We start from the raw sequence: 25,336 nt of genomic DNA on the forward strand, positions 1-25,336 counted from the left end.
TTATTTTTATTCTTATTTTATTTTATTTTAGTATGAATGTGATCATTCATCACTATCTCCTATTTCCCACAACTTTGTGGTAGATTGTAATGTCTGTCAATAAATAAAAAGTATCAAAATATAAATATAAATACAGTTTTGTCGTCTGTGTTTTATATCAATTTGGTTTTAACGTATACGTTTATGTAGAAAACTTTACGATTAACGGATTTAACTGTAAATTTTTTACATAATTCAATAAAATATCTAACATAGTAGTACTAAAAAAGTCAGCATTTTTTTTTCACAAGTTTAACGAAATTAATTTTTTTATTTTTTGACTTATCACTGTTTAATTATTAAAAACCAGCCAACTCGTTTTGATGATACAGTAAGGGAAAGGCATGTTCAAATTTTTTGATATTTTTCTATGTAAAATATAGTTTAGAAGTGATGAGTAAACCTTTTACTTCCTCGGGCGAAATAGTTTTAAGAAACGTTGAGGAAAACTGGTCCGAAATTATATAAAGGAAAGGATGACTCTTTCATTTATATGCGGCAGTGATCGAACGTTGAAGGAATGGCAAATCAGGAACCGACCTGTTCTCAACGGTCCACTCTTTTAGGAGTTCAATAAAATAAGAGGAATATTTTAAATTCAACCAAATAACAAATCAACAAAATGGAATAATAAATGCAAGAGTGAGATTTAATAACAGAAATTAATCTTCATTAATAAAAAAAAACTGTTATGGAATTCATTGGGTACATTCTATTGATAGAATATCTTTTCCGACACCCATGCCCGTTTCAAATAAATCACCAATGATTTATGTTTTGACATGACTAGACTTTTAATAGATATTGCATTTTGAATTATTGATTTATTTTTAAAATCTTATTTCCGAAGGATTGTACATTGCATGTCCTGTGCACATAAATACAAATGAAAGACAAGGTCTGAGTACCATGTTAGACTTTTGAGCTGCAACTGCTTCAATGCAACAAAAATACTTTTTTTAATTACTGATATTATTTTTTTAAAACTTACAAAGTGAGGATTGGTACGTGAGATTTCCAATTTCAATGAAAAATTTTTTTTGGTAATACTAGAAAAAATAAGACAATTTTCTATCCCCTATCTTCTTTAATTTCGTACTAGAATATGTTATTAGAAATGTGATGCATATGGAAAAGGGTTTAATCTTAGATGGTAAAATACCGGTAGTCGGATATGCTGATGATTTAGTATTATTGAGTGAGGACGAAGAAACTATAAAACTAAATACCACTACGTTAGTAATATTTAGTCAAGAACTATATCTCGAAATAAGTACAGATAAAACAAAATATATGGTTAGCAGTAGGAACGGGAGCAATTTCGGTGATATAGATAAGGGAGGAAGTTCACATTTGAACAGTTTTATATTTATAAATTTGAAATTTATTATATCGTATGCCACTTTTTGCTCTGCATGTATTCAATGGATCTTCATATTAATCGATTTATTGCACTTCGAATAATAAAAAAAAGTCCAACAAAAACCCCAAAATCCCTTCTCGTAAAGCAGACCAAAAAAATTTGTTTTGTAGAAATCATTCAGATTAATTTTTAGCAATTCTGAAACTATAAAATAAGAATAATTAAAAATTTATTAATTTATTCCAATTAATTATTGGAATGCTGAATTTCAGCTCTTTTAATCCATACTACTATCTCCTAGATTTTATGCCTTTTTATGGGAGAAAGATTAGTTTCAAATAAAAAAAAACTTCCCAAAAATGTTATTTTATATCCTTGGTTCTAATTTTTTTACGAAGGTCCGGTTAGAGCTGTCTAGACGGTCCTAAATCCCTCTTTGGAATCTTTTTAAGCTTAAAATAATTTTTAAAAAATAAATCGAAGACCTCAACAGTAAGGCGGATTCTGTTTTCTTATTACTATTAAAACTTCTATTTAAGTTTTTTTTTGCAAAAGGGTGGATGTGGAGGTGATGAAATACGAAGATCGAATTAAAGACATTTAAATGCTGATAATTTATATGTTATGTAACATATAAAGACATTTAAATGCTCGGTTAGTTGGCTTGAATTATTTTGATTCTGTGCTCTTATCATGTCATAGTGGGTTAATTATATGCCATGAATATAAGCCAAATGAGTTTAAATGCAAAAAAATAAAACTCAGATCTGGTTGTTCAAAATTACCGCATCATAAGTCGTAACTGTTCTTTTAAGTTTATTTTTAAATTAAATCGAGAAGGAACCATAACTAGTGAAGATGTTCTAATGTCACCGGCTAAAGCTCGTAATCCAAGAAAAATCTTATGAAATAATTTCTAACGATAAATCTATCTTGTTTTCTAAAGTTTCCTTTACAACTTGTACAGCCTCCTTCTTATCGCATCCGACATAAACAGCATCCTTCCGCAGCCTAGCATTTGTTCTACACCCTCGGGCACATTCAATCCACACCGTAAACTGAACGGTACATTATGGAGACCATTGCGTGTTCTGACTCGGATTGCCTATGCCTCGCTTATCAAGATGGTAACTCTTCTCAGTTTGCAAATGGTCCATCAGGTACCTTCGCTTCCCTCCTTTTCCTCGGACAGTTGCTCCATAGGGACACGTTCGTCACGACTCCTCAAGTCGGAAGGTTAAACAAGATAAGGTCTTGCATGTGTTCTATTGCGTAGGGGAGAGGGACTTTATTGTTTCTATCTAATATATCACTTGAGTACCCTTCGTGCGAGTAAAGTAGTGCGACGCTATCGCAAAGCACGCTGTAATTTGTCATTCTTATGCATCAGAACTTGGAAGGAATGGAAAGGTCGAGTAACATAAATTCACAAGTCGTAACTTCATTCCTAAGCATATTCTCACATGAAAAGAGCAAATATTATCATTATTTAATCTTTTCATGGAGAATATTCGGTAAACTAAAATTACAAAGCAAATTGCTGACAGTTTAGTTGATGCATAACGGTCGACCAGCAGTTAATATATCATTAAGCAACTTTATTCCTATTCCTGTTATTTACGGTCGTACGTTGGTACTGCCAGCAATGCAAGATGTCAAAAGAAGATTATTATCTCAACGTGCAGTGATTTTATTTATTAAAATTATTGCAGATATTGTCTTCCAGACTTGAGTTAAAACAGTTACTAATGGAGCACAGATGTACTAGCAGCAACTCGTTGTAGGAAACTTTTTTCAGGTTCTTCCAAGCTGTCGAAGTAGACCAGAGTGATTTTAGAAATGTTTAGCATAAAAATTTAACAAGTTAACTTTAGTTACATTAGAAATTTCATACTGAAATCTGCTTTAAAAATAATAATTTATATATATGCACACATATATGGATGTAAAAATTTCTAATAAGTTACCATCGAGCTTGGAATAATTAAGTATATTACGGTTGTTAATTTATAATTTATATCATTGTTTTCATTGTATTTCTTAAATTTTTAAATTATTGTTTAATGTTTTATTGGGGTAAACAAACAGCATCTATAATTTAACAATATTTTTTAATAAGCTTTTCAACAATTATGTGTAATCATTCAAGTGCATTTTTAATTGTTTAATAGAAAAAAAAGTTAAACAAACGAACACATTTTTTAACATAATTTTGAACATAATCGAATCAGTTCCAATAAACAAAATTATATCAAAAAACTTTTTAAATTCAATCAATTATTTAAAAAATATAGTATGAACAAGTTATTTTTATTTTAATATATACTAATGTAGTTAGTAAAAAATTATAATATTTTTTTCTTGTAAGTCCATCTTTTCAAGTATGCTTCATAGTTTTATATATTCTTATAATCATCTACGTTTCGGAGCTCATAACCCATCTTGAGGATAATTTTTTTTTAGTACTTACATAGTTCTACCATTATCCATATAAAATATTTTGTCACAAATTAATTCATTTATAATGTACACAACTTATATTTTTCATTTTCACCATCACACTGAACTAATACTGTACTGACATTAGTCCAGTGTGATGGGGAAAATAAAAAAAATAAGTTGTGCACATAATAAATGAAGTAAATTATGACCAAGTATTTTATATGGATTAAGACCATGTAACTACTAATAAGATGTATTATCCTGAAGATAGGAGAAAAGCCCATAGAATTTAGGAATATATGAAAGTAGGAAGAATTTTTCATAAGGAATCATATTAAATAAACATTTACCTTCTAATTTTAAAACATTGTTTAAGAATATTGTTAAATTATTGATACTGAAGTAGAGGAAACAGTGTCCCTGAAACGTCCAAGATAAAAATATAAATTATGGACTATTTTGTTTTAATTTTTGAAGATAGGAGGATAAAAGCTTCGCTTAACAGTGGAGAGGAGATAATGTAATAAGTTAATAAAAAAATTTAAATAGACCGTGGGATGTTAATGAAAAGTCTAGTATTTACAATCCTACACATGCTTACACTAGATAGATTAATTAATAGAGGGATTCACTCTAATTAAAGCTATAAATCTGGATAAGTTAAAAATATTACTTTGAAACTATTTATTTATTTTTTTTTTAATTTGATTTCCACAAAGATATAAGTTATTTGTGGTAATGTCAAAAGTTGTCTGGATTAAAATATTCATCTACTTAAATGATGTCTATTAATTAAAAATATTTAGCTTTAATTATAATCTAACTGATATGTATTACATAATACATTTTTGAAAAAATTGATAATTGATATTTTTAAATCAATACTTTTTTTAATACATATGATTTCTGTTATCTATGATTTTTTTAAAAAAATAAACAATCCACTTTTAATACTTGAAAATAAAAATTAATATCAGATAAATCATGTACAGTGTCAGTTGACCCTAATATTTAGGTCGATCACTATCAAAGATGTCATTGTGAGATTTAAAAAAAATAACTTAAGCACTAAAATGATAACGACGAAATGAGAAATTTATTTTTTTAATGATTGAATTATGAATTATGAACACTAAACTATCGTAAATTATGTAGGAAGAAGATAGTTGACCTATGAAGTAGATTGGAGGCGGTCAATAAAGCTATGAAAATAGTAAAAGAAAACTATTTATTGTTAACCAAAATTTCACCCCACTTTGCAGGGGAAATGTTTGATTATTTAAAACTAATTACCCTTTTTAAGTTTTAGATATACGTTCTTTATTAATTTTTTTTAAATAATATGTTTTTGTATATTATTATTTACATCAATAATACTATTAATAACACAATATTAATAATCATAATATTATATGTTATTAGAATAATATTAAATCCGCGCTACATTAATATTAGGATATTAACTATAATTACTGATATATTAGAAAATCGATGTTGTATTGAGACGGTAAACATCACCTTGATATAGATAGTCCGTAATAATTTAATCTAATTGGTGCGTGTAGATTTAAGATATTACAGTGTAACTTCTCTCAACGGACACCCCTCGATAACAGAGTGCCCTCTTATGGACAATTTAAGTTCCTGGCCAACAAGGTACAAATTTTATGATTTGAACTCCTCTAATACGGAAACATTTAGTATTTTTTACTCCTCTCTTATGGAAAATTATAGAATATGAAAGGAAATTCAATATTCAAAAATTAAATCAGTCGCTCATTTATTTTAGGGTAAAATTACAAGTACGTATTATTCTTACTGTATTATTGTAATGTAATGCTTTTTTTTACTTTTACATCATGGCGGACCCGTGGAATGAATCTCGACCTTCCTACTTTGGCTAAAATAGACTAGTAGCCTTTTTTTTTTTTAACCTCTTCCCTGTCATATCTGACATACAGGAGGGTCATCTACAGGTACCAGCCTATTCTAATAAGAGTGAGAGTTCAAGTTTTCATTCCTTGGGACCTCTATGAAATAAAAGTCCGCCCCCGATGCAGTTACGGGTTGGTGAGCTGACGCATCAACTCCCTCGCCTACAACCGGCATCACTGTTTAGTCAATTTTTTGATAACCTCCCCGTACGTCAGAAATGGCCAGAAGTACGTGAAAATAAAAATAAAATCTCCAATTCAAGTCTCCTGTCCACTCCCTTACCACGAGATCTCGACCTTCTGACCTTTACACACCTATTCATAGTTCTGCCTCATTTCAACACTCCTTAATTACCCGCTCCACCACTTTCTGGAATTCCCTCCCACTTAAAATCCTGCATGGCCTTTCTTATTCCAAACCCTTCCATTCCAATTACGGTTTCATTTATCCAAAATTAAAGTCATAGTATTCATGACTATTTTCCAGGTTATTTTTGGTATATTTTATTTTTCCTTTACTATATATACATTTTTTTATGATTATATGTATGTATTTAATGATTTTTAAAAAATCTAACGTTTTCTAATATTAGTTCTCTATTTTTATTTTTATTAGTAGCGAGTATATTTATTTCTTTTGTTTGTTCCTGTATATTTCTCATAGCTATTTTTAATATTTTGTCATGTATTTAATATATTAGGTGTTTTCCCTAAAATAAAAATTAGCTTGTTTGCATTTTATATTATTCTTAAGGAACTTTATCCTAGTTTAACTTTTGTTTTATTTTCTATTGTTATTAATTTAAGTCAGTTTCTCATATTTATCCTACATGAAAAGCAGTGGAATATATCACATTTGTCTTATATATTTGGTCAACAAACTCCAGGTGACTTCTTTAGGAATTACTGCTGATTTGTCATCCATTAGTAATATTGTAAGAGCAAATAATTTCATACCTTTTGAAATAGGTCATAAGATGGCATGCTTGATGAAGTCTCGAGATTGTATTCTTAGTTCTGCAGGTCGTGAAATAAGCTCTCGAGTTCTATAATTTACTATCGTTAATTTACGGGGTATGAAGTAGGCTTGACAGCCAACATAGAAAAACTGCAATGATTACACTAATTGCTTTTGAAAGTTGGAATGGGAAGGGTAATGAGATGGGAACTGGATCGCGTAGTTGCGACTCACAACGGGATCCCTTAATAAGATTTCTCGATGGTGCGGGGTGTGGTGTGCTATAGATAGCTCCACAATCGGGGCAGTAATTGAATGGTTTTATGTTAATCGAGATCACATGCTGTCCGATCAGAGTCCAGTTGCTTATGTTTTATAATAGATTTTAATTTGGTTTTCATTGCTCATACAGTCGACTTTGATAATTTGAATTTCAGTGGTAAATTGGAAAATCATCGAGCTTTTAATATAATCGAGATATCGAGGTCTAATGATTTAGAGGTATGATGATTATATGGGACTTTCATAAATCGAAGTTGATACTTCGATTTATGAAAGTCCCATGTTCTTTTACCATTTAATTATATAAATATAAGGTATAAACAAAAAATATCCCGAGAGTGTATGTATTTTTATGAATATCTAATTATCAACCTATTTTATATCTACATGGGAAATACAATTTTTTTTAAATAAACAAAAAAAATTCTTCACATAATTTTATCATCATCTTTAAAAACATCACATATTTTACACTATTTGTTAGATTTTGAAAGAATTGTTGTCATTGGCAGAGTCCAAATGTGAATTCGAGTAATTGAAGTGCCATTATATTATATTATTATGAAAATAATAAAATATAAAAACGACTACCCTAACCCCCACCACAAGATCCTTGACGCAATCCCACCTACATTTCGGTTTACTCCTCATATCAATGTTTACTAAGTTTTTAAGGATACGTTCACTAACAAAAACTTCAACTTCACAAGTTCATCTTATTCAGCACAATGCTATTCCCTGATCATATCCACGCTCTTCGGCATTGTATAGCCTTCTGAATTCTTCGGTTAATTCATCCGAAGCCGAATAGTTTACGCAATTAGGCAATACTTAATTTTCAAAAACCTTAAGGCGCTGTTCCTCCTTCGATGTAAGATGCCAAGTTTCCTATCCGTATAGAACATTAGGAAAGATAATAAAAGTAGTTTATTATTTTAACGTAGAATATAATAAACATACAGCTCAAGCTCCAACTCCAAACTCCTAATCTTCCGTGATTTAAAAAATTGTTCACTTGAACCAGATATTAAGAATTTACACTACTATTATCTTCTTTACTCTTCTTTATTGGTTAGAAACTTATCCGATTCCGTTGATGGTAAAAGAATTTATTCAGGTTTTTATGTATATGAAATATTATTTGGAATATTTGTTCGGAGAAACGAGATGAGGCTTTGAAAGCTCTTAGAAAACTTTAATGCGCACATATAGATATACCCAGTAAATATAATCCGAACAAAGGTTATTAATCGCATTAATGAACGGATCTCTCAAAATCTATTGAGCGTAGACGTCTGAGGAGTAGATGGCAACGTAAGTCAAAGATTTTATAAGGTTAAACCTTGTTGATTTTTGTTTTGACGGAGTTCAGTGGATGAGGGTATATAATAACTATTGTTGGTGGCTTCCAACTTTGGATTCCCTAAGTTTTCTTATTGATGCGTGTTTTACCTTCGATCATGTTTTATTTTCAAATAAAAAATGAGCGGAAAACGTTCGGCGATATTCACTAAGTTGGATAACCAGATCGAACTGTTTTAGATCATAAACCATTATTTTTCCTAAACAATACCAATAATAGACGATTGTGTGGTAATCAACGGTTTTCCTGAAATATGTTCTTCTCTTATAGGCCTAGTTCATTTGAGGTTAGTAATCGTGTTTTTCATCCATGAAATAAGACAAAAGGAATAGAGCTTACTTTCAGGCATAGGGACAGTTGATCATTAGGATCCTTGAACGTCTAAAAGCAAGTACCGGTTCTTTATTAAAAGTTAGCTTTATAGGAACCTAACAATCCTAGCGTGTACCGTCCTCACTCCATTTCCCTTTGCATAGATTTACGAAGTATACCAACAGTCCTGTATAATGGCCAGGATGAAGAGGGCTACCCGGCTCTGTTTACATTCGGAACGAATCGTGAGGTTCAACAACACATCAAGGCCGTGGTCGGCGGGTGTTGTCCTCGTGGCTCGTGGGGCCTCTGGGTTCCTCGTCGGCGGTGAAGAGGTACGAGGGTAAGCGGTAGGAGCCAAAATCTAATCAAAAATAAACACTGAATGGGATAATTTAGTATTTAAACTTGTGAGAAAGGAATTAAGCATTGAAGTCCCTCTAAGAATACATGTACTTCTGCTAATATATTTTTAGCAGTCAAAAGTTAGTGCGTTTTGAATTTTGTGTTCGAGTTTCAGATTTAACAGGAACTGTAAACAGTGTGATTTCCATTTTCAAGGAAGTTATCTTAATTTTTTTTTAAATTCTCAAAAATTTAGACTTGCAAAGTCAATACTAAGAACCTAGAAGACAATTTTAACTAACTAACTGATATCTTCCATATTCCCTAACTAAACCTTCTGGTATTTATGAAGCAAGCTCTTTGGACTAAGGGTTACAAAATTTGACGTAAATAAATGTTCATATAAAGTAAAAAAAAAGGGGGTAGTAAAGAGTATATTTAAAATATCTATTATTCTAAACGATTAAAAATCGGCAGCTAATCAAATGTTTTACTGATAGTAAAACATTTAATTAAATGGTGATAAAATTGATGTTGATTACATGCCGATGACAAAAAAAAATATAGGAATTTTCATACATATATTTTTTAGAGAATATGGATTAATTTAGTCCTATATTTATATTACGATATAACTTTCTTCATTGATGATTTTTTTATATACATATTTATTCAGATAAATTCATTTAAACATTTTTGGGATTTATTTATCTCTTCAACGAGTGAAATCGCCACTAGTTGCTTGTATCAAACTATAATGAATTCTTGAAGGTTGCTTTTTTCATTACAACGATGTTGATTTCAGTTCTCTAAGTTGTCCAATAACAAATTAAAAGCTTATATAAATTCTTAAGTTGTTTAATAACAAATTAAAACCTTATATAAATTATTTTAAAAAAAGGAATAAATTTATTATTGGTTTTAATTTCGAACACGTGCGAATTATTTGTTGTTGTTTTTTTTTTTCAAAATAAAACATACAATCCTAAGTAATTACTACAAAAAAATAAAAAATACTCAAAGCCTTTTAATTTTTTATAAAATTGAGTTCACGGACCAAAAAAAGAACTTGTTACATTTTAATAAATTGAGTCATTGAGGATTTAAATTTTGTCGGAAAAAACAATTCCATTTCAAATATTCAATGTCTAATAAGTTTTTCTAAATAATTTCAAAAATAAAAAATTAGAATTCAATAGTTTTAATACCTGTTTATAATAGTTGTAAGATTAAAATTGTTCTCCTACCACCAACCCGTATTCTTTAAGTTTAGTATGTAGTTAATGAAAATCTAAATTTGGCAATTGGAATACTGAAGTTAGTTATGCTTAAAGTCTTATTGGGAAAGACTTATAGCGGACTTGGGATTCCAGCTTTCCAGCCGCAGTCCACTTGGGAAATCATGTCAAAAATGTATGGAAAACGTTTATATATTTATTTATATATCTGAGAAAGGATAACTTTGTATTGAAACCTTGATATAGTTCCATTGGATAGAGTTTTTAAGATTGCATAAGACATCTCCATTAATGGCATTCTGGGAATAAAAAAACTGCTTGGATACGTCTATAAAAGAACAACTTAACAGTTTTGTATTAGGTATCAGGTTTCCTTATCAATTTGCACTATTAGTCACATGTTTTCTTTAATGGAATAAAATATAGTAGAACGACCTCAATCCGTACTTGTCGCCAATTAGTAATTTATATGAGTAAGTTATTATGTAATACAAAAAGAAACTGCTTGGATATATCCAGCAAATATAACCATTCAAACTGGTTTATTTCATAAACAAATATAATTATATCCAAGCAGAGTTCTAGTTGCATAATAATAATAATTACATATGTATGATAAAAAAAATAATTAAAAATTGCATCCCTTAGAGTTATAAATAACGTAATTACTGCCTCAAATCATGCCTAATGATTTATATTATAATCAAAATGCAGTCCTTTAAAAGGAAGTATAGTTACTAGAACGGTCGTGCAAGGAGGTGATTTGATTAGAATCACGCTCGACCGCCAGATTTTTATCCAATTAAGGGTACCCACTTCACTTACCACTGGGTGGACCTCGGAGGGATGCCGAACCCACAGGGCTGACTCAAGGCTACAGTGAAATAGAAAACAACGATCTGCCACAGCGGAAATCGAACCCGGGTCCTTGAGGTTTCCAGCACGGTCCCTTACCAATCACTTTCTCTCTCCCACAATTACACTGTGAATAATATATATACATTTTTTTTTGTACATGGAAAATTATAAACATGAACCATTTGAAATAATGTTTAAGGATGTAGGGTTAAAGAGAAAAACAACTCCTTGTTGGGAATATTTTATAATGAACCTCAAGTGATTATTATATTATGATTAAGTCATATATTTTAACTAATAATGATAAATATAATTTACTAAACATTTAAATTGTTCAAACTTTAATTAAGAAATTGACAAATTCTTTGTTTGGAAATGTTTTAGTCTGGATCCTACCATTCGATTCTATCATTTCTTCTTCCCCTGATTCAACTCATTTCACTCAAGGTCAAATTTAACGTGAAACACCTTTACATATGCATAATAAATAATATATATATATTTAAACAAATATTATATTTATTTTATAACAATCATTGATAGATTATTTAAAATAATAGGCGAAAAACCAATAAATGTAGAAAACAAATTATAATAATTCTTCAAATTGGTATTTATTATATTTAAATAATTTTTTAAAGAAAATATATTAGAAAAAATTAATTTATTATAATTATTAAAGACACTTGATGAAGCCACGGCCACGTTTTTATTATTAATATTGTTTGTAATTTTTTGTAAAAGCTGCATTCATGTTTTACAAATTTGAATGACAATGATATAAATGGACAAAATAATAATTGATAAAATTAAAAATTGAATAGTCAGTAGACAAATAAACTAACAAAAAAAAAAAAAATTTTCTAATTAACATTTGGACAAAAATATATGAAGGAATATTCATTTGTTTGGAAGCATGATCAATGTATTGTTAAGATCAATTCACAAAATACAGTATCTATATAGGTAATAGATAACTCTATCTAGGTAAAAGCCCTGTGACGTAAATAGTGTCTATAGACGTCCGATCTTCAGGGGTGAGGGAACAAATGACGTCCATTCACGCCCTACATGTTTATAATAATATGTAAATGTCAAGTGAGATGTTCATTAGTTTCTTTACAGTATTAATTATATCTTTATATTTTCAGTAAAAATAGTGAAACACCTGTAAACCGTTATTTTACCTTTCGTATAAATCGTGTTTATGAAGTACAAATTCATCAATATAAAGAATAAACTCATTCTATATTAATTAAGAAAGATTATAAATTTATGATTTATTTAATATTAGCATTAAAAATATTTTTTGGCTTCCCAATATCTTACATACTTACAATTATTAAATTCTAAAAAAGAAAAAGAAAAAGAAATTACAAAATACGAATATTCTTCAACTTACAATTGAGATTCTGGATTTTCATTTTAGGAAGTTTGATTATATTAATTTTTTTAAATTGTTGAGATGAATAAACTTCCAAAATGAATATAATCAATTCTATATTTTTCCATTGTAGAACGTTTCGGGACAATTGTCCCACACTCATGCTCCTTAACAAGAAATTACAAAATACAAATACTCCTACAAATCTATAACTTACAATTCAAAGATTTTGTCAGATGCTAAAACCGAAATAAATATTTAGAAAATATAACAAACACATCTTAAACAGTTATTTCCAAAATTTGTATAATTACTCGGATCTTATTGCCAAAAACCTTTATAAATCTTATTATGATTAGTTAGGGAAAAGAAAAGAAAATGTCGAAACTAAGAAACTATCATTAGTTTAAAAATAAATTGGTTAGTGAAAAGTAAATTAGACTAGTATGAATTAATTATTTTTAGAAATATTTGGCTATAGAACTCGAATTTCCGGGGGTAATTTATTAACATTTTTCCGTTGGGTGGTGAGAAATCATTTGGAACTAGATCAGGAACCTGTAATAGTAAAAATACACATTTGAATGATTAACGCAATTTTCGCTCAAGTACATGTTTATTAATATTTTTGTTTATGTTTAGCACTATGAGACTTACCTTAACTAATTTTAAAATAGTAGAAACAGGAACTCGTAGAAATTGGAAGACAACATTTTTATTTTATCTTAAAAGGATATTAAGAAATCTATTATGCTTATTTGCACGTATCTTGAGGTGAGTTACCCATAATGGTCTCAAACAAATAATAGATGAGGCCTCTGTAGGCGTCACTTTAACAACCTCATAACAGCAGCAGCGCTGGTTCGTTTCCAGCCTGGGCGGGTTGACTTATTTCGTGGTTGCCTAAACTCCAACCGGCTACTCTGGTTAGAATAGGGTGGTGACCCGTAGGGGTAAGTTAGAAGTAAGGGTTCCGTAAGTCAGAGGATCCCAGGAAGGAAGTAAACAAAGAAAACTTATAAGTGATCAATTGTAGACAATAAAATTGGCATTAGAAAGACTCAAGTTTAAATAAATTTAATAATCAGAAAATGATAAAAAGTAGGATTAAATATAAAACCCATTTAAAAAAAAAGTTTTAATGGAAGAAAATTCATAGTAAATTCCTTCTTGTTATTGAACATTAATAAAACAAACACAGGTTTGTTTAGGTATTTATACTTAATATCTGGGTTTCAATTTTTCTTTATTTGATCAAGTTTTGAGATCATCATTCCCATTGTGAGTCCCATATGATTTAGAGCGAATATATTTTAAATCCAAACAAAATATTTATTTATTAGTTTGGCAAATAATGGAAGACAACTCTTCTCTTTTTTTCTAGATAACCGGATAATATAGCACACTGATTTCTAGCTTTTTAAAATACTCTGTTAATAATATGAATTGAAGTAATAAATAACAAAGTCATTGTATATGAGTATTTAAGAGTGATATATTAGAACAGTGTTTCGTGAGACTGGTTAGCTATTAATCATATAATAATGATAGGTTTAATTTGTTCGAGTCATATAAAATAAATAAAGCTCATAATGATCTATGGGCGTTCGCCCTTGGGGCCTACTTAGCCCGTGCTTGGGCAGACTCGGTTTATTAAATAAAAGGCAAATGCATCTGCGTGACAAATGTATGCAATGACGGACACCTTGTCAGTCCTTGGAGGAACCAGATATGGTGGTCACGGCCATGGTTGGAATTGCCTACAGGATATGTTCAGCAGGACACGGAGCTCCAGGGCACCGCTGGAAGGGGTTGTGTAGAGCTGGAGGCGAGGGGTCAAAAAAGGTCAAAATCCGCGTGACTGACGTCACAGCTCGCCTCCTGTAATCGCCTCCCAAACGGAGCACTCCAAGAATCCCAATGGAGAAGAAGTGTTTTTACTTTTCTAATAGCCATCGAACAATCATAATTTTGGGGTTCCACTTCATAAGGAGTATAAATTATATTTTAATTTGTTTAATTGCTGAGGTGAAAAATTATTTCCTTATAGAATATAAATTATATAACAAATAGGGAGGTAATAAAACAACATATTGATATATCCAAAGAGGTTATGCCTAATATAGCGCATTGGTTTGTGCTACAGAAGTCGTTGAATGCAACAATAGTGAATTACGATTATTTAAATAATGTAGTTGTAAAACAATTTTAAATTATAAGTGTAAAAATAACATGATTTTCCAAATGGAAATTGAAAATATGACTGATATGTGCAAAATATGATTACACATATAAAAATTGTTGATACGAGTAACTAAATTGTTACAATCTTAGGATGCAAAGGTGCATATGAGTATGGGATAATTGTCCCGAAACATCGTACAAGCAAAATATAGAATATTTTATATTCTATTTGGAAGTTTTTTTTTCACCTCAACCATTTAAAAAATTGATACAATCAAACTTTCAAAAGAGAAAATCCAGATATTTTACTTTTTGTTACTCACTCAAAAAGTAAGCAAATTTGTTAAAATGTTTAATTTAAATCACTTTTCTCCATAGAATAATAAGAAACATATATATTAAATTTCAGCAGATATATATATAGTCTATTTTAAAATTGTAGATGCTGAGACGATGAGGGACATAGTTATATTATATTTTTATTTTTAGTCACATTCACTTCATATTTCTTAAGTGCATTAATTAATTTATTAGTTCTAAGATATCATGATTATTATTTATAACTTGTATCATATTTCATTCATTCATTTTTGGAATTCCATTAGTAAATTTTGTAAAACTCTAAATTTACTGAATATCGTTTATAATGACCTCCAAGAGACCAAGAATATTCGTTCGTTATAGGAGATCGTCGTTGAAACCAAAAATAAAAATGTAATATCATGTAAATATGAGATAGCACTTTTTTTAAATCAATTAGTTCTACCAAACACTAATGAATCGCTTTATTTGGATGATAATTAAGTTTCTAAACAAATAAATGAAACAATATCGCTTAAAAAATGTAAAAAAAAAAGTCTGAAAATCCAAAGTTACATGAAAACATTAGGGTATAATATTAATAGTAATAATATTTACAAAATTCATATAAATCAAAAAATACAAATTTTTGCTAATGTTGGTTCTATTTAGATGATTTTAATTTCGTGTTGCAGAAAATTTCATCATCTTTCAAATAAGTAATGTACTTACATTATCTACTAAGGACATTTGCACCAAGTTTATGAAATGTAAAATTAAAGGTTCTCTCTTTTTGACTGAACGGATTTAGAATTTATACCTAAATCTATTTAGTCAAAAAATTAATTGAAAAGCAGTAATTTTCCTAAAAAAATAGAAAACCTTTAATTGTATTTATCATGAAGCTAATGGAAATTTATTTAGCACCATTGTGAAGCTAGTCATCGATGTACAGTTTTCCAATAAATGTTTTTTAGGTATTAGAATTTTTTTAAAGCGCTTTGTGTCTTACTTTTTCTAAGCCCAGACAGTCAACAATATAAGGGCAACCACCAATAATAATTTTAAGTTAATAGACATTTTAGTTTTTGAGATACAGTGTTCAACAAGGCAGAGAGTGAATGTGAGACACGGACAGTTCGCATTTATTGTAGAGAATTTTAATTCTATAATACACATAAAAAACACACGGATCCAAAATAAAAATTTTGGTCCAATGTAGATGATTTTAGTTTTGTGTTGTTGAGTGTTTCTTTCACGTACAAATAGTGGTTATAGTCTATTATTTTATTTTTTAATTAGAAATTTTAAGTCACATCTAATTTTTGAATCCCAGTTTTATAGCTCATCTAAACCATAAGTGGAATCAACGTTAATTATCTCGTTATTGTCATTCTTGAGGTGCAGTTCTCAATAAGTCAGGGTATGTTACAGAAACGTGCATTCCGATTTTATTATTGACAATACTTCTGTGATTTAACACTAAACATTAATGTAAATGTTTATATCGTTTTTTAAATAAGATGGTCTTTGGAGCTCCAAAGAAAATATGTGTCCAATAGTTATATTTAGGATTACTAAAACCTACTCTTGGTTCATGCTGTTCAAACTCTTTCGAAAACTGAAACTGAAATACTGCAATGAAATGTGTCAGTGAAGCATAATAAATAGTCACCATTTAGGCAAAGGATATAGCCATGAGAGCATTTCTTAAGGATGGCAATGCTGAGTAACTGCCTGTGAAAACTGGGCAATAAAGATTATTTTATAGCGGATGTTTTCCATCCAGCTTATGGTATAGATACACCGCATCCTTCCTTTACCATGATCCGCGTGTGTACCCGGGGGTGTATCGATGATAACATCACGTTCGTCATTCCTTTAATTCGACCGATAAAGACCCTATAAAATATGTATAGGAAAACTCTACTAGAGATAAGGATGTTTGAGGATGCTCATAAAAAAAGAATGAGGACATATTGTGATAATTCTAAAATACTGCTTCCTTACTGCTGATAACACTTCCCATTGAGGTTTTTTTGTCGGTTGGTTTTTAAAGTGTAGCTTTAAAAAAATAAATAACTACAGTATTCAATGGAGCATAATTACTATTAAATATTAGAAAAATGTCTAGAGTTTAGGTAGAATGGTTTTTTGACCAACGATAATGAATTGTGATCTATATCACGTCTAAAAACCAACGTTTATCTCTTTCATCCTTAGCTCGCAGAATAATTAGGCACCCATTAAAATTTCTGAGCTAGAAATGGGAACGTGAATTAAAGAGCCGTTTCTTTTTGAAAGAATCGTAACCTCGAGTGATTAACAAGAAAGAATAACAATTCTAAAGGAGTTGGTTGATTATTTAGAAAAGTCAAAGAAGTAGGAGTAAGTGTTTAAAGTTTCATTTTATGCTAAAATATTTGATTTTTATATAAATTAATTTACAAAATAAAACATAATATTTAATACATTTATTCATAAATTTTCACTCCTTTGCTAAGATATAAAGCATAGTAAACTAGTTAATGTCTCTACCCTCTCTATAGACTCTAGACTCTAATAGTGTATAACCTTTTTGTAAAGGAATAAACAATACATAAATACAGTTAAACCTAGAAAGTAGGTGTTATTTTATTTTCCGTAATTTATATATTTTACTTTTGGACACCGCAACCGAAGATTGGAACCGATTGTCCAAAATTTTAATAAATAATAATTGTTCATTTTTTCAAGTAATTTATTATTAATTGTTAATTTTTATAGTAATTTATTTGAGTATACATTTATTAATAAAAATGTTATTGGATGAATGAGACAAAATGTAACAATGAAAACTTCTAAAAATGTATTCTCGTTAAAGCAATTTTAAGAAGAATTTCCAAATAGGGTAGGATAATAATTCCAATATTGTTTTCTTGAAATCTGGAGAGGTGACAATGAATGGTTTTTCCGATTCGAATCTGTCTCTATTTATCCTTTAGTTATTCACAAGATTCTTTAATAATTTGTATTTGTCCATCTTTTCTTACTACCAACAATGAGAAATATTTATTTCAAATAAAAATAGTTTAATTAAAATAATACAGCCGTTTTGAAAAAAAAAAAAAAATAATGAAAAATGGCATCAATAAAGTGGTACTTTCGGGCAGTCTATTTTATCGAAAAAGTAAAAATGTAAAATTGGTATTTTGTGTATTTTATTGAAAACACAATTTTTAATAATAATCTTCTTTATTTAATCAGATATTGATATGAAAAATCACTTAAAATCCGTTCTTACTCTTCGGAGATAAACACATCATATGAGTAGCAATATTATAAGATGAAATAAATTGGTCTACAGAGTGTCTATACTGAAGAACTTGACATTATTAATTATTATTACCATATATTTCATTTTTTTTTTTTAATAAATGAATGAAAAGATAATTTTATTCTGGGACATATGTCCCTTAAGAATAAGTACATGGTTCATACATACATTTTTGTCTGACAAGCATTTACAAGTTTCCAGTGAGTAAAATGAAATTCCATAAAGGATATTGGTTTAACTACTGTTTATAATGTAAATCAATATATGCCTATTTATATGATTATAATGATGCGGATTTTTGGTTATACAATAATTGGAGGAACAGGTATTGTTTAAAGGAAAGAATGGATGAGGACTGGCGAATGGAGATGGGAGGAGAATACCAGAAGGAGGTTGCAGGTATGACGAAGAATTTGCTAAAGAAGACTATAGTAGGGCATATATACGTCAATAGGTTGGGATTTGGTGTTTAATGGGTGGATGGATGAACGAAGAGTGAGGAGATCAAGGATAAAATGTAATTTATTTAATTTATTATTTTTTAAATTTATTTGTCAATCTTTTAACGAAAACTGTGCATAGTTGAATAATTCCGTGAGATAAAAAATTGAAATTGAAAAAAAAATGTAGTTATAGTAAGTTATATTTTTTAAGTACATTTTAAAAATTATCCTCAACTTTCTATTTTCTTTTTCATTAAATTGCCCACCGAGGTTCATCAATTATTCAACGATTGCATGACAAGTAGAACGGACTAAGAAAATTATCTCATAGATGATACTACGAAATAGTTGCATAATACTTCTTAGGAACCCCGATAAACTTATATTTCATTGAGTTGCTATCCTAAAAGGATATCTGAATTAATTTACTATAATTTGGTGCTGTCTATCTCCGGCGAAAAACTCGTTCCCTGCATATTTCCTTCTCCTTTATATAGTCGATTTTAATTTATTAGTCCTTGATAAGCGAAAGTTGCTGTCTTTGGAGGCAGATGATTTATAATTGTCAATTTTCTGAGTATCTATTCTGATTTATTGCTGTAACTCAATATCCCCTCTTCTGATAGATATACCTTTGAGATATTATAAAAGGTGATAACTATTTTTATAAGTTAACAATTAGATGACAATGGAATAAAAATTAAGCAGTATTAAATTTTTGTTAAATATCGTATTTAATAGATTTTTCAAAATTAAGAAGAATATGTTTAACGACTAAAATTGGATCAAAATCCATTTGATATTTGAGTTTAGATTAATAAGTTATATACATGCCCTCAGTGACATGAACTTGGGTTAATGTCAGAAGGTTAGTTCAATTATGGTTTAGATTTAATTTAATAATTCACATTTGTTTAATATTTTGGGAGGTTTAGTTGTGTTATAATTATAGAAAAACGACAAGTGGTAATGTAAAATACAATACAGATTTCAAACATTATCTGTGACCTATTCAATGTTGAATATATAATAACCCAACATTCTAGTGAATAACATGGTTAGTGTTTGTAAATTAACATCTGATGGTTTAGTATAGAATTTGACATATTTAGAATAATTATACAGCCATTGCAACTAATACATTATGTAATGGAAATGTTTTTATTTTCATGTTCAACCGTATCAATGAGAAAATTATTATTTAAATTTTACCACAGTCAAGATAAATACCTTTATAGAATAGATTTCTGTACATCAAGAGGAGCCCTAAGATAGTTAAATAGAGCAATATTTAAAAAGTGCCCAAAATTGAGAGAAACGGTCGCACCCTCTGTGGTAGTCTAACTTTTCTTAACATTGAAACAACAGACACTTATAGCGAGTATGTTGGTCGATGTACGAAATGTCACAATCTAACCAGAGGAGAGTATAACAAAAAATATTAGAAAGCAATCCGACCCGTCCCACTAAAACCCCGATTTTGCGACGGCCCTACTTCACTTTTGGAACATTTACTTAAAATGGGAAGAGTAAGGCATAAGATAGCTGAATCAAGCAATACTTAAAAACAATAATTAAATTAAAATATTTAATTGAGTGAAAAAAAAAATATTTTTTTCATATAACTGTATCTTATACAAGTTTAGTTCTTCAGAATGTATAATTAATTATCTGTGTAAAGTTATGAGTTTCTGCGTTCTTACATATTTTTAGACATTTTTAATGTTATCACATACCACCATTGTTCTGCACAAATTCAATGCTTATTATATACTAATCGATTCGTGTTTGTCTGTAGAATAAAAACAAATTATATATCATATTAAAAATAGAGTTGAAGTGGGTAAAAAATACAAAAATCAAATGTCGTTTCCTATAAGGTGACAAAAAACAATATTATTTAGAAATAACAAAGTCAAATTCAGTTTTAACGTCTTTTGAAATCCTTAATGCGATTTTCATAACTATATTCCCGTTGGAAAGCTGTAGCATTTATATCTCCGGTTCTAATTAGTATACAAAGGTCCAATTTGTATCATTCCGAGCAGTTTAGAGGGTTCTAAACCACTTTTAATTTTCGTGCATATTAGTGGTGTCGTGTTGAAGTTGTGGTTTTCGAATTGAAATCGAGAAAATAAAAATGAGGCGAAAATATCAATTCATATTTCGATTTCTAAGAAAATTCGTATCGAAGGGTTTCATAGGGTTTGAAAAACGAATATCAACTTTATTTCTCCATAAAAAAAATTTTGTCCGATTTTGTTCGTTTTGTCGGTCCGAATTAGTTGTATACTGATATCATTTTGAGGTAACAATATACGAATCGATTTGTATTCAGAGGTAGAACAACAAAAAAAATAGTCAATGGTATTGATTGAGTTTGATTTATTAAAAATCACTAAAACATAAAACTGCTTCTTATAAAGTAGCCCATACATATTTTCCTTACTAAAAAGAAAGACAGATTCGTTTTTAGCTTCCTCAAAGAGTGTTAAATATGAATTTCCATAAAATACAATAAATATTTTACCTTTTAAGAAAATTGATTTTTATTTAATTTTATTTAGCAACGCCAGTCGGCAGACACATGCGTGATTAGGGTACAAATTTGAAAAAATTCAGACCGACGGACGCTGCAAAGTGAGCCAGATAAAATATTTTTCATGCAGAGGAAGCTAAAAAAGACTTGCTTTTATGTAAAGAAAATTTTTTCGACTAACATTATAATAAGTGATTTTAGGTTTATTCTACATCAGAACATTAAATGTTTTTACATTTCTTGGCAACCACCTCCTCTGATTATTTTTTTTTTTTTAGATTATTTATGTGCATCATTTTTATTTTAGAGAAACAATGGACTGGATAGTGGGCAAATAGAACATTGTTCAAATGAAGGTTAATTTTTCCAGAATAATAATAAAAAATAATATTAAGACTTAACGGAGTACAGTTATTTTTTAATTACTTTTTTTACAATTTTTAGTTAATTATGCTATTTATCACGAATTAATTAATTCCTACATATATTTCTATTAGTATACAAACAATTATTATCGTTTAGCAAGGAGATTTGCAATAATTCTGAAGATTATGTTTTGGATTATTTTGAAACCGTAACTTACAGTATCCCGTACGGTATCACTCACTCTCCAACCACATCATTTCACCAGAGAGATTGTGCGTGCACTGAAGAGAAGACAGCAAGTCTGGGCGATGAGAGTGGCAAGATAAAGATTTTCCACTGAGCGCTGAGTTGACCTTCGCAAGGGCAAGCAAGCTGTTTCTGGTTACGTAAGCAGCACTCCCGGCCCGTTCCTGATAACGTTGTTGTTAATTGTTTATGTAAGCAATTAAACGTTATTAGTTTACGTTCAGGTAGACTCTCCGATAATTGCGGCTGTTACGTGTAATGCCACGATATCATTCCATGAAGCATCTCAAACACAAAACGCTTTGATAACCAACAAGCCATTATATTTGCCATGTACAGTATAGTACTGTATAGACATTTAATAAAATATCTTTTAATGGATATAACTCCTTTGAAAATTACCCTTGTGATTGTCAATCATGTTAAGCCTCTGTCAACAAGTGGCATATTCAATTCTTTGTAATGGGACTCTCCAATGATACGGATAAACAAATAATTAATTTCCAAGTATTTAAAAAAAAGGTTTTTCTTAGCTATGATGATGTTACTGAAATTTCAATTTTTACAAGCATCAGTGATGCCCGTCGAAGAAGTTATATAAAGAAAAGTATTGATCCAGTTTTTATAAAAAAATTCAAATTTCAATATGTCCTTTACATAGATTTCCTAAAATTTTTATCGAACAATTTCCAATGAATTTTCATCGACCCTAGCTCATTATTCTGAGGTAAAAAACAAGGTGTTAATCCAAAAAAAAAGATTGAGATAGATTTCTATTAATTTTATTTGAAAATTTTTTATTTTTTTATGGTCATGTAAACTGTCTTTTATAGTATATTCTACATTGATTTGATACAACTAACTCTAGGTTTGTTATTTAATCCTACTTTATGACATCAATAGGGGTATTCATGATGTTGTGTTAAATGTTAAATGTTTTACCATGTTAAATGTTATAACTATAAGATTGTAAGCAGCCCAATTTGAAGTCATGTTAAACGTTAAATGCATAAGAGCCCCTAGTGGATTTTCTCAGCAACTTGTTGTATAAGCCTTTATGTTTATAACCTTCCTTCCAGACCCTCATGTTATTGTTTACTTCAGTTTTGATTTAAGTAATTAATTACAACATGCCAAAAGTGAGTGAAAAGTGGAATTTGTGTGAAAGTTTAGCTTATGAAATAAAATGAAAAAAATAACTTTATTCTGGGACATATGTCCCCCAAGAACAATTACATGGTTCATATAGTGAGATTTTTATCTGGCGAGCGTTTACAAATTTTCAGATAGTAGAATGAAATTACATTGTTTTTTTTACTGTTTTTTTTCTCAAATGTATCATTAAAATTATCCATTCTAGTTTAATAACAGGGATATGAATACCACAAACACACGAAAGAACTGAGCTGTCACAACAAAAATGGCGGCGATCTCAACTGGTCTATTGTGTGACGTCATTCTCCATTTAACAGACCAAGTAACAGACTCTCAGCCATGTTAAATGTTATTTCGTTTTACCACGGTAAAAGAAGGCAATTTTTTTCGATTTAACATGAGTTTTTCCATTTAACACGCTTTAACATGTTAAACCAAAGATCATGAACCCCTATTGTAGAACTTACTTTAACAGACAATTTGGCTACTTACTGACTCACTCTTAAGATCTACAAAAATATGTATTATAAACACACATATATATATATATAAAACTCTTCGATTGACATCAAATCAATGAAAGGGTATATTATGCCCTTGCAGAAGCGGGTATTACATGCCCCAACCGTAAAAAATCAGCCTTCAGTAATGGGCTGCAAGGTTCAACGCCGACAGACCAAAGATACCCAATCGAGCTTATCTCCGTCCTGTATAGCGCCAGTTTTACAGCCGCTCAGTATTGTCCAGTTCTTCATTGTAAGGGCTATTCTGCCTCATTTAGAGCGTCGTTTGAAAGAATTCATTAAAATAGCTTTTAAAATTGATATGTTTACAAATAAAGTAATTAGTAATATAAAAGGAATATATATTTTGAAATTAACAAGTTTTAACTATGTCGGTTTATATTCGCATTACTGCATACATATTGTTTTCTATTACTGTTTTTTTTTCCAAATATTTGTCCAGAGTTTTTCGTTTGGAATAAGATTCCCACAACTTTATAAGAACAATTGAATGAGTTGACCAGTAAATAAATGAGGCGTAGTGTTGCACAAAAACAAAGTACAATTACATTTGTACTGTAATTATTAATTGCGACTACTTTGTTTCAACAAATAATTGTAATTTTAGACCATAATAACAATTACAAAGGTCCATTGAGTAGATGGCATTACTAATCAAAATTGTAATATATTGACTCAGTTTCAAATTAGGGTAATTGCAAGTACTTTTTACCTAACTCCGGGCGTAGAATTCCAAAACAGTTGAATTCATTTTCCAATTTTTAATGAAATTTGTTTTTAAATTGTCATTATAAAAAATTTCAAATTACCCTTATACAGACTTCCTAAAATTTTTATCAAAAAATTGTCAATGAATTTTCATCGACCCCAGCTTATTATTCTGAAGTAAGAACTCAAAAAAAAAAAAATCGATCGAGATAAGAAAAAGAATTGTGATAAGAAAATTCATTCTAATCAATACAACGCTGTACCTAAACCGTTTTTTAAAAAATACTAAAGACTAGAAAATGGACTTTTGTGGTTTTGACATATTATTGCTCAATTAGAGTTTGCTAAACCCCAACTGGAATTGACCGGTGTAGGTATATATCTCATCTATTACCACCTGAATACAGATCAACGGGGAGGTTTTAATTGAGGGGTTAGTAGATATTCACAAATTCGGTGACGGATACACAGGAGAGATGAGCGATTTCCCCAACTAAAATGACCATTGAAAGAAAACAAAATAAGGCCGATTTTAAAATATAACTATTTGCACCAATACAAAAAAGACTATTTTAGAATTGCTACAAGATCTAAGTATTATCTATTCGTGCACGGCGGTACTATCCGTCCTCCAAAACGATTTAAAGGCGTCCTTCAACTAAAGTACGGTTAAAAAAAGAATAAATATTTCTATATTAAAAAAATGTCTATACTCAAATAAATGAATAACACAGGAACGAAAAAAAAATGTTTTCTCGCTTCCGTTCTTTGATGAGATAGAACATAGCCCGGGAGCAAACAAGAAGCGGGACAAATGTGCCATATCGCTCACTTCCACGTCGATTAATCCCTTTAAAATAAAAGGGGCCGGAACTGTGACAACTTTCACATCGCCTGAATGCAAAGGCATGAAAGGATGTGGCGTTGAGGAAAACCGTACAGCCCAGGATGAATGTATTATTTATGCTGCGCAAGCGGAGAACAATACATTCCAACAGGCAGATCTTACCAGTTACAAATGTATTCTGACAGGGTGC

At 29.8% G+C, this 25,336-nt stretch overlaps 1 protein-coding gene across 7 annotated transcripts in view; it reads right to left on the reverse strand.

The window, feature by feature from the left end:
• Positions 1-25,336, reverse strand: part of Atx-1 (Ataxin 1) — a 248,450-nt gene that overhangs the window by 60,939 nt on the left and 162,175 nt on the right. Inside the window, exon 1 of one of the 7 annotated variants that reach the window (XM_014421428.3) lies at positions 21,884-22,112. The exons of the other annotated variants lie outside the window; for them this stretch is intronic. The gene's annotated coding sequence lies outside the window, so the exon portion shown is untranslated. Of the gene's footprint in view, positions 1-21,883; positions 22,113-25,336 lie in introns of those variants that run through there. 7 annotated transcript variants of the gene reach the window in all.

The sequence above is a fragment of the Halyomorpha halys genome, unplaced genomic scaffold, assembly GCF_000696795.3.
Source record: "Halyomorpha halys isolate HHAL.00 unplaced genomic scaffold, Hhal_1.1 Scaffold320.1, whole genome shotgun sequence".
Taxonomy (NCBI): Eukaryota; Metazoa; Arthropoda; class Insecta; order Hemiptera; family Pentatomidae; genus Halyomorpha; species Halyomorpha halys.